This window comes from Chiloscyllium punctatum, chromosome 15, assembly GCF_047496795.1.
Source record: "Chiloscyllium punctatum isolate Juve2018m chromosome 15, sChiPun1.3, whole genome shotgun sequence".
Classification (NCBI taxonomy): Eukaryota; Metazoa; Chordata; class Chondrichthyes; order Orectolobiformes; family Hemiscylliidae; genus Chiloscyllium; species Chiloscyllium punctatum.
Window position 1 is genome coordinate 35,171,030 of NC_092753.1, and position 16,389 is coordinate 35,187,418.

Consider the following 16,389-nt stretch of genomic DNA (forward strand, 5'->3'; position numbering starts at 1 on the left):
AACCTCAGTGATAAAAAAAGAATTAAAAAGGGATTAAAATAATATCAAAGCCATTCAAAGCCATCCTGCAGGCAGACCCTAATCCATATGTGGCAAAGCAGAATGCGGCAGTTGAACTCCAGACTGATGGAGGTGAAAAAGACAGTGCAGTGCTTCAAAAGATGATGACTTGCCTGTAACTCACGCCAACAGACTAGAACTTTGTGGAAGTTCTGGAACAGAAATTCAACATCCAAATGACAAAGCAGTTACTATTGCAGGAAAAAAAAAGACTTAAGCAAAATTAATGTTGACAAGCAAAATGAATTCAAAATATTTGTGAACTAGCTAGAAAAAGGAGCATCAGGAAAGTAATGATTGATCATTAAAGTGACCTTATTGAGATTCTACCTAACATTAGATTTGATTCTGTGATTAGACAACATTTGCTGAATAATCCCGAGTGTACAAAGAGTTTGGTTTCAAACAATTTTCATTCTTGGTCAGTGTGATTTTTATTCATTTTTAAAAATTATTTTATTCATTTGTGGACTTGGGTGTCGCTGGTTGGCCAGCGTTGATAGTCCAACCGTATTTGCCCTTGAGACGGTGGTGGCAAGCTGCCTTCTTGAATTGCTGCAATCAATTTGCTGTGGGTTGACCCTCAATGCCGGTAGGGAGAGAATTCCAGGATGTTGGTCCGACTGTGAAGGAACGGCGATATATGTCAAAGTCAGGGTGGTGACTGGCTTGGAGGGAAACTTGCAGGTGGTGTGTCCAAGTCCCTACTGCCCTTATCCTTCTAGATCAAAGTGGTCGTGGGTTTAGAAGCTGCTGTGTAATCATATTCAGTGAATTTCTGCAGTGCATCTTGTAGATAGTACACACTGCTATTACTGAGGACCGGTAGTGTTGGGATTGAATGCTTGTAGATGTGGTGCCAATCAATCGAGTTGCTTTGTCCTGGATGGTGTCAAGCTTCTTCAGTGTTGTTGGAGCTGCACCCATCCAGGCAGTTGGAGAGTATTTCATCACAATCCTGACTTGTACCTTATCGATGGTGAATTAACTTTTGGGTGTTGAGAGAGGAGTTGAGTTACTTGCCATGGTATCCTTCGTCTCTGACCTGCTCTTGTAGCCACTGTGTTTATGTGGTGAGTACAGTTGAGTTTCTGGTCAATGGTAACCCAAGGATGCGTGACAGTGGGGGATTCAGTGACTGTAATACCATTCAATGTCAAGGGGTGGTAGTTAGAGTGTCTCTTATTGGTGATGCTCATTGTTGCATTTGTGTGGCGCAAATGTTACTTGCCACTTGTCAGCCCAAACCTGCATATTGTCCAGATCTTGTTGCATTTGAGCATGGACTGCTTCAGTATCTTAGTCATTGTGAATGGTGCTGAACTGTGCAATCATCAGCGAACTTTCCCACTTCTGACCTTATGACAGAGGGAAGGTCATTGATGAAGCAGCTGAAAATTGTTGCATCATAGACGTGACCCTGAGGGATTCCTGCAGTGAGATCCTAGAGCTGAGATGACTGACCCTCCATAACCACAACCATCTTCTTTTGTGTCAGGTATGACTCCAACCAGTGGAATGTTTGCCCCCGATACTCATTGATTCCAGTTTTTCCAGGGCTCCTTGATTCCACACTTAGTCAAATGTGGCCATGATGTCAAGGGCTGTCACTCTCACTTCACCTCTGGAATTCAGCTCTTTTGTCCAAGTTGGAGCCAAGGTTGTAATGAGATCAGAAGTTGACTGACCCTGGTGAAACCCAAACTGGGGGGTCACTAAGCTGCTGAGCATGTGCTGCTTGATAGCACTGTTGATGCTGAATGGTGCTGAACTGTGCAGTCATCAGCGAACTTTCCCACTTCTGACCTTATGACAGAGGGAAGGTCCCCTTCCATCAGTTTTCTGATGATGGACTGTAGACCCATTGGGCGGTAATTGGTTGGGTTGGATTTGTCCCTGCAAACCTGGGCAACTTTCCACATGGTTGGGTAGATGCCAGTTTTGTAACCTTACTGGATAAGCTTGGCCAGGGGAGCGGCAAGGTCTGGAGCACACGTCTTCAGTACTATTGCTGGAATGTTACCAGAGCTCGTTGCCTTGCAGTATCCAGTGCCTCCAGCCGTTTCTTGATATCACGTGAAGTGAATCGAATCGGCTGGAGGTTGGTTTCTGTGATGCTGGGGACAACTGGAGGAGCCCAAGATGGATCATCCACTCAGCACTTCTGAATGAATATTGATGCAAATACATCAGTCTTATCTTCTGCACTGATGTGCTGGGCTTCTTCATCATTAATGATGGGGATATTTGTTGGAGTTGCCTCTTCCATTGAGTTGTTTAATTGTCCACACCCATTTATGACTGGATGCAGAAGGACTGCACAGCATAGATCTGATCCGATGGTTGTGGGATTGCTTAGCTCTATCACTTGCTGTTTGGCATGCAAAAGTCCTGTTGAGTAGCTTCACCACGTTGACACCTCTTTTCAGGTATACCTGATGTTACTCCTGGCATGCCCTCCTGCACTCTCCATTGAACCAGGATTGATGCCCAGGTTAGATGATCATCATTGAGTGTGGGACATGGGAGACCATGAGTTTGCAGATTGTACTGGAATACATTTCTGCTGCTGTTGATGGCCCACAGCCCCTCATGGATTCGATGTCAAGAACTCCCAGGGCAACTCTCTCCAGACTATTTACCACTGTGCCGGCACCTCTGCTGGGCGTGACCTGCCAGATATGGTAATGGTTGCGTCTGGGGTGTTATCTGTAGGGTGTAATTTGTTAAGAATGACGATGTCAGACTGTTGCTTGACCAGTCTTTGAGACAGCTCTCCCAGTTTCAGTATTCGCCCCCAGATGTTGGTAAGGAGGACTTTGCATGGTCGACACTGCTATTTGTGTTTTTGCCGTTGTCTTTTCCGGTTCCAAGGTCGATGCCAGGTGGTCCGTTCGGTTTCATTTCTTTTTTATATCAATCACGAGAAAGCCATAACTGAGTGGCTTGCTAGGCCATTTCAGAGGGCAGTTGAGTCAACCAGAGTGTTTTGGCTCTGAAGTCACATGTAGGCCAGACCAAGTGATGATGGCAGATTTCCCTCCCTAAAAGGACATGAGTGAACCAGATGGAATTTTCCAAGAATTGACAATGGTTTCATGGTCATCAGTCAACTCTTCGAGTCCTAGAGATGCACAGCACGGAAACAGACCCTTCGGTCCAACCCGTCCATGCTGACCAGATATTCCAACCCAATCTAGTCCCAGCTGCCAGCACCCAGCCCATATCCCTCCAAATCCTTCCTCTTCATATACCCATTCAGATGCCTTTTAAATGTTACAATTATAGTAGCCTCTACCACTTCCTCTGGCAGCTCATTCCATACACATACCACCCTCTGCGTGAAAAAGTTGCCCCTTAGGTCTCTTTTATATCGTTCCCCTCTTACACTAAACCTATGCCCTCTAGTTCTGGACTTCCCGACCCCAGGGAAAAGACTTTGTCTATTTATCCTATCCATGCCCTTCTATAAGGTCACCCCTCAGCTTATAACGCTCCAGGGACAACAGCCCCAGCCTGTTCAACCTCTCCCTGTAGCTCAAATCCTCCAACCCTGACAACATCCTTGTAAATCTTTTCTGAACCCTTTCAGATTTCACAACATCTTTCTGATCGGAAGACCAGAATTGCCTGCAATGTTCCAACAGTGATTGAAGCAATGTCCTGTACAGCTGCAACACGATCTCCCAACTCTTGTATTCATTACTCTGACCAATAAAAAGGAAAGCATACCAAATGCTATCTTCTCTATCTACCTGAGACTCTACTTTCAAATAGTTATGAACATGCACTCCAAGGTCTCTTTGTTCAGCAACATTCCCTCGGACCTTACCATTAAGTGGGCAAGTCCTGGTAAGATTTGCTTTCCTAAAAGGCAATACCTCGTATTTATCTAAATTAAACTCCGCCTGCCATTCCTCAGCCCATTGGGATTTTGATCAGTTGGGCCAATGTATTCTGACGTAACCTTCTTCACAGTCCATTACACCTCCAATTTTGGTGTCACCTGCAAACTTACTAACTGTACCTCTATGCTCACATCCAAATCATTTATATAAATGACGAAAAGTAGCGGACCCAGCACCAATCCTTGTGGCACTCCACTGGTCACAGGTCTCCAGTCTGAAAAACAACCCTCCATCACCACCTTCTGTCTTCGATCTTTGAGCCAGTTCTGTATCTAAATGGCTCGTTCTCCCTGTATTTCACAAGACCTAACCTTGCTAACCAGTCTCCCATGGGGAACCTTGTCAAGTCCCTTACTGAAGTTCATATAGATCACGTCCACCGCTCTACCCTCAATCTTTGTTACTTCTTCAAAAAACTCAATCAAGTTTGGGAGACATGATTTCTTATGCACAAAGCAGTGTTGACTATCCCTAATCAGTCTTTGCCTTTCCAAATATATGTACATCTCATCCCTCAGGATTCCCTCCAACTTGCCACCACCAACATCAGGCTTACTGAGCTATAGTTCCCTGGCTTGTCCTTACCACCTTTCTTAAACAGTGGCACCACATTAGCAAACCTCCAGTCTTCTGGCACCTCACCTGTGACTACCGATGACACAAATATCTCAGGAAGAGGGGCAGAAATCACTTCCCACAGAATTCTAGGGTACACAGAATCCTAGGAATTTATCCACTTTTATCCATTTCAAGACATCCAGCACATCCTCCTCTGTATTACAGACATTTTCCCAAATGTCACCATCTATTTCTCCACATTCTATATCTTCCATTCCCTCTTCCACAACAAATACTGATGCAAAGTACTTATTTAGTATCTCATCCTTTCCTTACAAAGGCAGCCTTGCTGATCCTTGAAGGGCCCTCTTCTCTCCTTATTTACGCTTTTGTCCTTAATATATTTCTAATAACTCTTTGGATTCTCCTTCATTCTATTTGCCAAGGCTATTTCATGTCCCCTTTTTGCCCTCCTGATCTCCCTCTTAAGTATACTCCTACTGTCTTTATATTCTTCTAAGGATTCACTCAATCTATCCTGTCTATACCTGACATATGCTTCCTTCTTTTTTGTAACCAAACCCTCAATTTCTTTAGTCATCTAACATTCCCTATACCTACCAACCTTTCCTTTCACCCTAACAGGAGTATACTTTCTCTGGACTCTCGTTATCTCATTTCTGAAGGCTTCCCATTTTCCAACCGCTCCTTTACCTGCGAACATCTGCCCCCAATCAGCTTTAGAAAGTTCTTGGCTAATACCGTCAAAATTGGCCTCTCTCCAATTTAGAACTTCAACTTTTAGATCTGGTCTATCCTTTTCCATCACTATTTTAAATCTAATAGAATTATGGTCGCTGGCCCCAAAGTGCTCCCTCACTGACACCTCAGTCAGCTGCCATGCCTTATTTCCCAAGAGTAGGTCAGGTTTTGCACCTTCTCTAGTAGGTACATCCACACACTGAATCAGAAAATTTTCTTGTGCACACTTAAATTCCTCCCCATCCAAACCCTTAACAATATGGCAGTTCCAGTTTATGTTTGGAAAGTTAAAATCCCCTGCATAACACCCTATTATTCTCAGAGGTATCCGAGATCTCCTTACAAATTTGTTTATCAATTTCCTTCTGACTATTAGGGGGTCTGTAATACAATCCCAATAAAGGTGATCATCCCTTTCTTATTTCTTTCTTTTACTGAATTCAAATTCCACCATCAGCTGTGGCAGGATTCGAACCCAGGTCCCCAGAACATTATTCTGGTTTTCTGGATTAATAGTCAAGAGATAGTACCACTAATGCACTGCTTCCCTCAGCGATACACAGTAGATTCTAGCTTTGTCAACAGGAAGATCAAGCAAACTCTTATTTCAACTCACCAGAATAGACAACAGTATTCCTTGGTTCATTTCTCAGAGTAGAGCCTTCAGAGTCCACTTGTCTGTTTAAAAGTTAAACAAAACTTGGATGTAAAATTTCAGTTATGATTAACCTAAGATTCTCCATAGCAAGACTTCAATTAATCAGAGTCCACTTGCCAGCCAATTAGCACACTCCTGTATCGTTTCAGTCTGGTCTTGCCTTTTACATTGGGAATTTTTACAAATTGATGTAAATATTACAAATTGCCTGATGAGTGCAAGATGAAAAGTTTCTGAAGTCATACTTTTTTCCAGCCATTTTGAGCAAGAGGAGACGACTGTGTAGTGGAATTGTTATTGGACAAGTAATATCAAGATGCAGGTAATACTCTGGGGATCCAGGTTCAAATCCCACCACAGCAGATGGTGGAAATTGAATTTCAAAAAATCTGGAATGAAAAGACAAATGATTACCCTGGACATGACCAATTTCATCTGTCCCATACCTGTCCTTTAGGGAAGGAATCTAATGCCCTTATCTGGTCTGGCACATCCATGACCTCAGACCTACAACCATATGGCTGACCTTGAAATGCCCTTTGTAATGGCAAACTCGCCACTCAATTGATATCAAACTGCTAAAAAGTCATTTGAAAAATGAAAGAAACCAGGCAGACCATCTCAAACCAAACAAGGCACTGAAATGGCCATCACAAAGTCAGCACATTCGATCCTGCAAAGTCCTTCTTCCTAACATCTGACAGTTTGTGCCAAAACTGGCAGACCTATCCCAAATTCAGAGAAAATAAGGACTGCAGATGCTGGAGAGTCAGAGTTGAAAAGTGAGATGCTGTCCCTTTCCAATGTTACGTTTTTTGACGGTGTCCCCAGATTAGTCAAGTAACACCCTGGCATAGTCACAATTTACAAGTCATGTTCCAGAAAACACAATCTCCATCTGAGCATAAGTAGCAGCACAATGGTATAGAATCCTTGTCCTTACCATCGACTCCAGATTGCATATGGTCTCATGGCATCAAGTCAAACTTGGACAAGGAAACCTCTTGAGTACAACAAACAACCCTGCAGTTGATGAATCAGCACCATTTGGAAAAAGCTGTGGGCACAGAATTGACTGTTACTGGAGGTCTTCAATGTCTATTACCAGGAATGACTCAGCAGCACCCTGCTGACCAAGATGGTCAAGTCCTAAAGGACTAGCACCTGCTGGACTGGGCATGCAACAAGTGGTTAAAGGAACCAACAAGAGGTAAAAACCATACCCAATGTGCCCTCACCAATGTGCCTACTGCAGATGCATCTGTCCATGACAGTGTAAGTATGACTACTGCACAGTCCTTCTGAAGTACCATCTTCACATTAGGTTTTCCCTCCATTGTTTTGTCTGACTCAACCATCATGCTAAATAAATTTCAAATATTAACAACAATTCAAAACTGAGCATTCTTGAGGTGTTGAGTGCCATCTGCAGATGATATGCACTTGAACTTTGTGGCTTGGAAACCTCCCCTCTCAACTGTTCTGCCATTACCATCAAACCAGGGAATCATCCCGGATCCAATGGCAATTGCATCTGTACTTGTCAGCAGCAGCATGAGACACCCCTAAAAATAAGGTGTCAACCTTGAGGGGCTCCAAGACAGGACTACAGGCAGTCCTTGATTTGGCAAATAAACGCTTGTACTTCTGAACATCATCCCATACAGGGGTTTATCAATCTTAAAAGATCCGAAATGTGAACTTGTCTTTATACATATGAATCGCTGTTTTATACTGTCCTGCATTGTGTTTTGTGTACAAATTGCGAACAGACGCAAGAATGAAACTCTTTCATAACCTAGGGACTGTCTGTACTTGTAAACCAACAGATTAAATCAGCACGCAGTCATAAATGGTTCTGGGACAAGCAAGTAACTCGTCGGAGGAGGCGACTCCACAAATACTTCCATCTTTAATGGTAAAGAAGCACCACACATCAGTATGAAGGAAAAAACTAAAGTATTTCGAACAAATTTCAGTGAGACATGCAGAGTGGAGATCCATCTTGGCTTCTCTCGAGGTCTCCCATCATACATGCCAGTTCTCAACCAATGCAATACCCTTCACACGATCACAAGAAACTGCTGACAGCAACTGGATACTGCAAAGGCTATGAGCCCTGAGAACAGTGCTCCAGAATTTGTTGGACTTCTAGTCAAGCTGTTTCAGTACAGCTACAACACTGGCATCATCTTGACAGCGTGACAAGTATGTTCTGTACACGAGATGCTGGAAGAATTCAATGTGATCAATTAATGTTCCATCAGTCTACACCTGAGCATCAGTAAAGTGATGGAAGGGGTCATAAAGAGTCTTATCAAACACTTGTTCATAATAACCTGATCACTAATGCTCAGTTTGGGTACCACCAAGGCCACTGAACACAGCCTTAGTTCAAACATGGACAGAAGAATCAAACTCCAGGCAGGAGGTAACAGTCATCGCCATGAGCAAGGTTAAAAATCACACAACATAGTCCAACAGGGTTATTTGGAAGCACTAGCTTTCGGAGTGCTGCTCCTTCATCAGGTGTTTGTCAAATAAACCTGTTGCATTATAACCTGGTGTTGTGTGATTTTTATCTTTGTACAACCCAGTCTAACACCAGCATCTCCAAATCAAGAACAACAAGACCATAGTTGGCCAAATGTAGCCTCAAAGAGCCAAAGCAAAACTGGAGTAAATGGGAGTCAAGGAGAAAACTCTCCTCTAGTTGGAATCACAAAGAGCACAAAGGAAGATTGTTACAGTTGTTGGAGTTGAGTCATCCCAGCAGTGATTCCTCAGCAGTAGCATCCTAGGCCCAAACATCTTCAGCTGTTTTATCAATAACCTCCCCTCCATTATATGGACACAGTAATCAGTCCTAATGACTGCACAACATGGAGTACCATTTGCATCTCCTCAGATACTGAAGCTGTCCATGTCCAACTACAGCAAGACCATTACAATATCCAGGCTTGACCTCACAACTGCCGAGTAATGTTGCACCACTGAAGTGCCAGACAATGACCATCTCCTCCAAGAGATTATATAACCATTGCCGCTTGACATTCAAAGGCATTGCTGTTGCTGAATGCCCCATTTGAACATCTTGAGGGTTGCCATTAACCAGAAACTCAACTTAACTAACCAAGTAAATACAATGGCTCCAAGAACAGATCAGAGGCTAGGAATCCTGCAGTAAGTAACTCACTTTGACTCCGCAAAGCCTATCCACTACATACAAGTCACATGGAATACTCACCATATGCCTAGATAGGTGCAGCTCAAACAACACAATAAACTTGATACTATCCAGGAAAGAGCAACCCACATGATTGACACTATAATTCATCAGCATTCAGCTTTCCACAAACAATGCACAGTAGCATTAGCACATACCACCTACAATACGCACTGCAGTAATTCACTCCGACTCCTTCAAAAGCAATAATGTTAGCTGTTCAAAGACAGCAAAACCAAAGCTATTTATAACAAGCTCAATTACAAGAACAGTCCATAACACAATATGGATTCAAAAGCCTGAAGTAAACGGTTTCATTTTTGGTTAACTGTTCTTGACAGTGGTTGTCATTTGCAACATCATTTCAAATGGTTTCACTTCTCTTGGGGGAAAAAAAAATTCTGCAAAAATAATTCTTAAATTTGTTCGTGTATAACATTCAGTTTTCAATAACGTGCAATTGTCAAGTTTTGTTATTTGACTAGATTTGATTCCCTAGAGTATGGAAACAGGCTGTTCGTCCCAACAAGTCCACACCGATGCTCCGAAGAGTAATCCACCCAAATTCATCTCCCTCTGCCTAACGCACTTAACGCTATGGACAATTTAGTATGGCCAATTCACCTGACCTGCAATCTTTGGATTATGGGAGGAAACCCACACAGACACAGGGAGAATGTGCAAACTCCACACAGACAGTCGCCAGAGGCTGGAATCGAATGGTTCTTTCAGCATTGACGTAAACAATAGCACAGATCAATTAATATTAGAAATTATTATATTTGGGTCACTTCCTTAAAACCAATAAGAAGAAACTGTCAAAAATAGTCAGTTATTTTTATTGCAGATGCATTAGATTAGATTTTTTACAAAATTTGTTTTTAAAACACAGTCACAAGAAATCTTACACAATAGTTCCCAGAGGTTACATGACTACCCTGTAGTTTCAGCTGACATTAGGACCAGACTATAATCATCTCAAGAAATCACACATGATCTTTTGAAATCCAATGACCAATTCCAAAGGTAAACATAAATTCCTGAACAATGATTTCCATGGAAGGGCGAAAGCTCTTCCTGTCTCTCCCAAGATAATGGCTGAGACAATCAAATGTTAATTAATTTGACAAAATGACATGGGTGGATCAATGACCCAGGCGTAGCCTAACCAAGTAACTAAATATGGAAGCCTAATTCATCAGTCTAGGAACAACTGCCATTTTAAGTTTACAATACAGAATGATACTAACAATGCAGATTCTATTTCCACACAGGCTGAGGTCACAATGAAGGTCCCACTTTCTTAACCTTGCCCCTCCACTGACGCTTGGGTGACCCTTAGGTTAAATTACCATCTGTTATCTCTATTTCACGAGGCTAGTCGCATGGTCCTCTGGGACTAAGGAGATTTTACTTTTACATACTTACAAATTTGTCCCAAGCATAATGCTGCACAACTGGTAGTTTTTAAATTGGTACATTTGAAAACAAAAGAGGGCTACAAATTAGCTTACATTAAGCCCCCTCCTTCCTTACCACAGACATGCAAATCCCTTTAACATGCCCATTCCTTCACCAGGATGGTCTCAGGGCTGTCCGCTTCTTCCTGGAGCAATGGCGTGAATCGCCCCCACTCATCACCGCCCTCCTCCGCTTGACCAAGCATATCCTCACTCTCAACAACTTCTCTTAATTCTTCTCAATTTCTTCAGATCAGAGGGATGGTCATGGGTGCCCGCATGGGCCCCAGTTATGTCTGTCTCTTCGTGGAGTATGTGGAACATACCTTGTCCCAGTCATATTCCGGCCCCCACCCACAACATTTTTTCCAGTATATCGACGATATGTTCGGTGCTGCTTCATTCTCTCATCCAGAATTGAGAAAGTTCATTGATTTTGCTTCCAATTTCCCCGCCCTCACTTTCACCTGGTCTATCTGACTTCTCCCTTCCCTTCCTTGATATCTGTTTGTATTTCTGCAGATAGACTGGCCACTAATATCCACTACAAACCCACCAAATCCCACTGCCACCAGGACGAGATATCCTCACACCCTGCTTCCTGTCAAGGCTCTATTCCATTCTCCCAGTTCTTTTGTCTTCGTCGTATATGTTTCGATGAAGCCATCTTCAAGACCGGATCCTCCAAATGTCCATATTCTTCCTCAATCAAGGATTCTGCTGCACCGTTGTCAATAGGGCCCTCAAAACATGTTTGACCCATCTACTGTGCTTCCATCCTCACCACTTCTCTTCCCTCCCAAAACAGCAATAGGGTTCCCCTGGTCCTTACCTACCATCCCACCAGCATCCATATCCAGAAGATCATCAGCTGCCATTTCCACCACCTCCAGTGAGATGTGACCACCCTTCCCTCTCTGGTCCACCTTCCGTAGGGACTGTTCCCTCCAGGACACCTTGGTCCTTGGACTGTTCCTTGGTTCCAACACCCCTCCCACAATCCCATGGAATCTTCCCCTGCAACTGCTGAAGATGTAACACCTGCCCATTTACCTTCTCCCTCCTCACTATCCAAGGGGCCAAACATACTTTCCAGGTGAAGCACCACTTGACCTGCACTTCTCACAATCTAGTCTACTGCATTCACTACACACAATGGGGTCTACTCTCCAATGGGGAAACAAAACATAGACTAGGGTGACCACTTCACAGATCATCTACAATCTGCTTGCAAAAGAGACTGAGCTTCCAGTTGCCTGCCACTTTAACACACCACCTGTTCCCTGGCCAACATCTATGTTTCAGGATTGCTGCAGTGCTCCAGCAAAGCACAGTGCAAAACTGGAAGAACAACATTTCATTTTCCCTTGAGAACTCTGCAGTACTCTGGACTCAATATCAAGTTCAATCATTTTAGGGCCTGAACTCCCCCATGTCCTATCCTCCCCCCACCCCACACACCAGGCCTTGATATTTCATCGTCTGCCATTACACACTATTCATTGTTAACCACTAACACTCTCCATTAACAGCTATTCACTCTCCAAGCCAGATCATTATCTCCTCCTTTGTCTGGCCAACTGTTCTTGTCTTTTTGGGCTCTAATCCTACCTATTGTTTACTCCTTATTCCCCTCCTGCCACCCTACCTTTCACATAAAAACTGGCATTTTCCTTGTGACCATCAGCACTGAGGCCGGGTCACTTGATGTGTTAAATGATTTGTCTTCACAGATGCTGCCAGACCTGTTGAACTTTTCCTGAAAGTTCTGTTTTTGTTTCTGAGGTCATGCCTGTTGTAGTTGTGACACTTGATTAAAATTCAGTTTAGTTTTTCTTTTGTATCACTCTATCACTTTCCTCTTTCCTCCATTATTCAATTTCTGTCTTGTGCTTTAAAACCTACTTTAAAAATGCTAAAATTAATACATTCGTGCTAGCACCATTTTGACTGTGCAAAATAAACAGAAATTTAAAAATGGTAATGTGAGTGAAGACAAAATTTATACAAATTTTACTTCGCTCAAAAATTTGAAATTCAAAGGAAAAAACAGTATCATAAAGAAATTAATATTTTACCTTCAATTTATGTTACTTTGTAATCTTTTTACCACCATGTTTCTCTTGACATCCTACTTATACACTGATTCCCAACTGGGATGCCAGATATCTCCGGTACCTTGTTCAAGTAGTCACACTGTAGGTGGGCCCAGACACAAAGGAAGGTTAAACTGATCAAAGAGTAAGAGAACAGCTTTACCTCAGAATTCAAACGTGTACTCTCTTGCAACTTCTCAGGAGGCATTTTGACGTAGGATCAAGACAGGAAAGCTGTCTAATTGTGCCATCTCTAACCTGCAGCACTGTAACACACCCACTGCTATCTTTCAGGCACAATAATCTGACAAATAGAAAATTGAATTTAAGATCCTCTGGTCCAAGAATCATATTTACTGATGGAGTGCTATAGAAAAGGTACAGGTTGTTCTATTATAAATGCATATTTCATCAACAAGAATTGGCTATAACACGATCAAAGTGTGGACAGTATTTGGATAACACAAACTTTCTACTAAATGGGTATAGTGAATTTCTATTAGCAATCTTCCACAGCGCAATTTTCCATAGCGGTTTTCTATTTTTTCTATAACAGGAGGTTGCAGAGAAACACAATTATCACGTTATAGCAGAATGACCTGAATTAAATTTCTCTTGCTAAAACGAGGAGCTTAAATAAAAATGCTAAGTATTCAAATCCATATAAAACATCAACTCTACATACCATATCCACATTATTGATTTTAATTTTCACCGAATGGACTTGTAAGACACATCTTTTTATTTTTTGGACTACTGATAGACAGCAGAGATACTTCAGTAATACTGAAAAATGGACTGGGTTTCAAAACAAAGTTTTGAGGGGGTAGTGGTTGGGAAGAAGTTACATTCAACTTGCAAAGCAAATGGAACTAACTAATGCATGTGAGACATTGTTACTTTGTTTTTAATTGTGTGTGGCAGAGTTCTAAAATGAATCAAGTTTAACGGACGTAAATTAGAAATCTGTTCTTGTTCTTGCTTCAGTTATAGATTTTCAATTCATCTGATCTACCCTATTATTAAAATCTATTGATTACAATAAATTCATTTCCTTGTATATGAAAAAATTTGATGTGCATATTCTTTTCACATGAATTTGACAGTTAAGTAAAATTGGGCAATTTGATGTTCGAAAGGAATTTACAAGTTATTGAAATCAAAAATCATTAAACTGAAACATTAAATTGCTCTGTTTTAGGTATATGATATAAGCAGAAAGTTAAATTTCATCCATCTGTTAGCTCGAACATTGAACTCGTTAATCCTCATTCATGCTGTGTACAGAAATCATTAGAGATTCTTATAAATCACCCTGACTTATATCAGATTCCATCAGAATCAGTTTCTTGCTTCAATATCATGAATAAGTAGGGTGACAAAGAATATCTTTTCATCATGTTTACCCCAATACCCCTATTAACAATTATTTCCTCTCTGGCTATTCTTCACCAAACCAGGAAATCTTGATCCCAGAATAGATCTTTCCATCTCAGTAATATTTCTTCCCCCACACTGAATCACTTCCTGCTGTAGTTTCAGCAGCAATCCAGATCTTTGCAACAATAAAAATGTTACCCTATGTGCTTCTGCAGACTAAGTTCCACTCTTGAACCTACATACCAGCGACCAAAACAAGTCCACTCGTTTAAAGAATAAAAAGTTTCAAAAACTACATAATTTGTAAACTGTTGGGGAAATTCTAAGTCAAGTAGTAATTTTAAGCTTAAAGATATTATTTATTTATTTATACTGGTTTAGTAAAACTGATTCACCTCAGCTATTCATGTAGCACTTAAAAGGATTTCACGTAGTACCATGTTTGTCCTTGTTCACACTCATTTTGGGTTCATATTTCAGGTCTTCTTCAGCTTGATCGGAGTTGCCAAGTTTTACTTTATTATTATTTGACTTTGCATTGCAGACAGCACGAATTTGGTCTTGAAATAAAGCAATTTGCATATTTCGAACCCAGTATCATTTGCTTAATAGCTACTTTCTACTATCTCAGCCAGTCATGGATTTTCAACAATTGACACAAGCACAATGCTCTTTCTCACATCAATCCCAATAGCAAGAGAGCGCATATGGGAACATAACTTCATAGTTATTCTTCTGTGATCATGCCACTTCCCCAACATATTTCTCTTTATTAAATTGGCAACAGATCAATGTTTAGTATTTCCATTGGCAGAACAGGAGACACTGCCTCAAACACTTAACTTTTTTGTATATGACACAACTAACACAGCTGTTTCATTTTGGTACAATTTTTATCAGTTACACAGTTCAAGCTCTCTCAAAATGTTGGTTTCTCTTCAATGAAAAAGCTGAATAGAAATAAGCTCAATTACTTTGCAATACCTTTTAAAAGTAATTGTCATCAGCAAAAAAATTTTTTTTTTGAAAAAACAAACTCAAACAAGTATAAATTCTCCACTTATGACTGCAAGACTCTTTCCAGGCATATCCAGTTCCTCAGCTACTAAATCCATTTTATAATTCAATGTTCTGCACATGTATTTGCAAAAAATTTGTATAGGTGCAACTGCATTTGTTGATGTGCAGTTACATTTCGAAACTTTACAATAGAGTAGACAAAAACAAAGTTAGCGATGTACGAGCTGCATTCCCATTCTGAAGGTGAAGTGCAAATGACAAGTTCAGCCCAATGGTTGGAACCAAGTGGTGAACCAAGCCACACTGCAATTCACAATATATTTGTGAACATCAAACTAATGGAAACACACTCTCCTGCAGCCTCTGCATTTCAGCCATGTATCAATGAGTTTACAATTCGTATGAAGTGTCGACGTCCAAGAATGTTATTACAGTGCAAAGCAACAAATAAAATTCAAAAAACATACATACTTTGTTTCTCATTTTAATGCAAAATTTTATACTGGGAATCTTGGGCATTCTGGAAGTCTTACAATCAAAAGATTTAAACTAACCACAGCATGGGCATACAGATATCACTCCCATACTTTATCTGAGTGAAAACAGCCAATATCTTCATTCTTTAACCTTTATTCCACTGCCCAGTGCAACTTTAAAGAATTTGCTACTGTAAACTCTGAAGGCCTGGCAACATCTGTGGAGGCAACAACATAGTGAATGTTTCAAGACACAATGGCACTTTGGTTCTGAGCCTCACCACCTCTTGAACTCACCATCACCCTCAAACTGCAAGAAGTCCTTTCAAAACTATACAGAAACACAAGGAATAGGTACAGGAGAAGGTCACTCAACCAAATTACAGCTGACCATCGACTTATTTACCTGCAGTATTCACAAATCCCTTGATACTTTTTATACCTACAAATCTTTCCAACTGTATTCAATGTACTCAACGATTAAGCCCTCTGGGACATGGAACCAAATTTCACATTCGATTTGAGGGCTAGCTATCTTAAACAAAGGTGGGTCTTCCAGGTCAGAACTGATTTTCACCTGGGTCTACTTGGGTTGCTGCCTGGTCTTCTGCTGCAAGTCCTGTTCAGAGTCTTCGCTGCTGGGGTGGCTTCCTGGTGTGTGCTATTATCCTCCTTGTCCTGGATCATCCAGCATATTCTGTAGTTTTGGCCAACGGGGTCATGAGCTGAGTTCAAAATATTCAAAGGGATGGCGTCAACACCCTTCACTGTTGCCATTATGGAGC

At 41.4% G+C, this 16,389-nt stretch overlaps 1 protein-coding gene across 4 annotated transcripts in view; it reads right to left on the bottom strand.

Moving 5' to 3' along the window:
• LOC140486192 (rho guanine nucleotide exchange factor TIAM1-like) overlaps positions 1 to 16,389 on the bottom strand; it is a 334,442-nt gene that overhangs the window by 250,571 nt on the left and 67,482 nt on the right. Inside the window, exons 2-3 of one of the 4 annotated variants that reach the window (XM_072584975.1) lie at positions 5,905 to 5,966; positions 174 to 212 (exon numbers count right to left, since the gene is read on the bottom strand). The exons of 2 other annotated variants lie outside the window; for them this stretch is intronic. The gene's annotated coding sequence lies outside the window, so the exon portion shown is untranslated. The remainder of the gene's footprint in view (positions 1 to 173; positions 213 to 5,904; positions 5,967 to 16,389) is intronic. One more of the 4 variants, XM_072584974.1, reaches the window with a different exon arrangement.